At 40.4% G+C, this 1,656-nt stretch overlaps 1 non-coding gene across 1 annotated transcript; it reads left to right on the forward strand.

Annotated features, from left to right (window-relative positions):
* The first annotated feature begins 1,145 nt into the window (after window positions 1-1,145).
* Trnag-gcc (transfer RNA glycine (anticodon GCC)) lies at window positions 1,146-1,216 on the forward strand. The gene has a single exon. It is a non-coding gene; the product is annotated as a tRNA-Gly (tRNA).
* The last annotated feature ends 440 nt before the right edge of the window (window positions 1,217-1,656 follow it).

The raw sequence follows: 1,656 nt of genomic DNA on the forward strand, positions 1-1,656 counted from the left end.
CACTTCACGAGAAGTGCGCTGCCCAAAGATCACTGGCGATAAAGCCGTGCCCCGAAGTTATCACCGCCGGAACCTTCCGATATTTATATGTTCAAGCACGGAATAGTCCTAATGTAACCCTGCGCGGTACAAATGCTACCCGCGGATGAAAATAATGTTCCCCGTGTTGAAATCCGATTGAAAAGGGATTTTTCCTCTACTTAGTCTGATACGTGTAAGCGATTCCAATACATTTTGAGTAGTCACAATATTTAACTGAGTTCGCGAAATAACAACATGATTCAACAAAGCAATTATTAATATTGACAAAATTGATTCATTAACGCTAAAACATTTCTCGCTTCACGCGACAAGAAAATAACTACACACCTATTTTCATAACACTGGTTGGTGCTTATACTATGCCGATAGAAACAAATTAATAAGTCTTGCGTTTGCCGTTAGCTATACTTCGTCTCGTTCGTTCGTGATTCACACCGTTTGTGAATCGGATGTATAAAGTGTAGTGATGAAATTGCATTTAGCTGTGTAAGAGGGGTCTGAATTACTCGTCCTCGACAGATTAGGCCGATTGTCCTATGAGGGCCAAGATCACCGTTTTCGGGGGTTGAATACGATATGAGAGTTTCGTTCACATAAACGCAATCAGACAAAGACGAGCTGGCCACAAAATAAAGTCGGCAAAACCTGTAACATTAACACCATAAAATCAAACGTTTTGTTTTGTGTTGATTTTGGTAAGGACCGTGAGTCATTTAAGAAATTGCCAAGGGACCGTTTGGCGAATTTGTTTTGAAGGGTTTAAAAACCACTGGGTTAAATTAAGAGCCACTTAAACGTTGCTCACAAAATAGCTGTGTGTAAGAGGTTGAAAGAGAGTCCATAGTGGCGGGAATCAAAATTTTTGTAAGCGAATTCAATGACAAAAGTCAATTTTCTGTTAAGCCGGTTCCGTTACAAAAAGTCATTGACATTAACCAAGTGATGCAAATTTGAAATGCACAGCAGCCTATTACAATCGGAATATATTTCGAACTTTCTCATTTCTGATGTGTTTGGAAAAATAAACCCGAACATGAGAATATGAATCAAACCCAGTTTCAGTGTTTCGGATAGTCTAAAATGCTATTACGCTCTGCATCAACGCATTGGTGGTTCAGTGGTAGAATTCTCGCCTGCCACGCGGGAGGCCCGGGTTCGATTCCCGGCCAATGCAATTTTATTTCAGACCTCACCACTACCGTGAAGATCAGTAAACATTACATATTACAATTTTAGCAACGCGACTATATCTAACAAATGGCCTGGTAAACTGAGACTTGCTCCTATAATTAGGAACTCTGCAAACACCCATACGGGATCTTCCGTCACCTTCTCTTCCATTTACGCGTACGCTTGCCCCTTCTTCCATCCCAAATTTTCATTGTTTGCATTACGCTAAGTTAAATTACGATCTTACCCCAACCGAGCAACGCCTCATTTCTAAATAAAATTCGAAAGTTTTTAATGCAGAGCATAATGCACCAGTTGCCGTTACCATATCGATCCCACATTATCCTACCTACACGCACCGCTTCAATTTCATTATTTTCGTAGGCTAATGTGATTTGCTTTTCGGTTTGAAGAATCAATGAAGGGCTCTCTGCATATTCGTAT

This window comes from Botryllus schlosseri, chromosome 10 (assembly GCF_051294905.1).
Source record: "Botryllus schlosseri isolate E-star chromosome 10, Bs_hap1, whole genome shotgun sequence".
Lineage (NCBI taxonomy): Eukaryota > Metazoa > Chordata > Ascidiacea > Stolidobranchia > Styelidae > Botryllus > Botryllus schlosseri.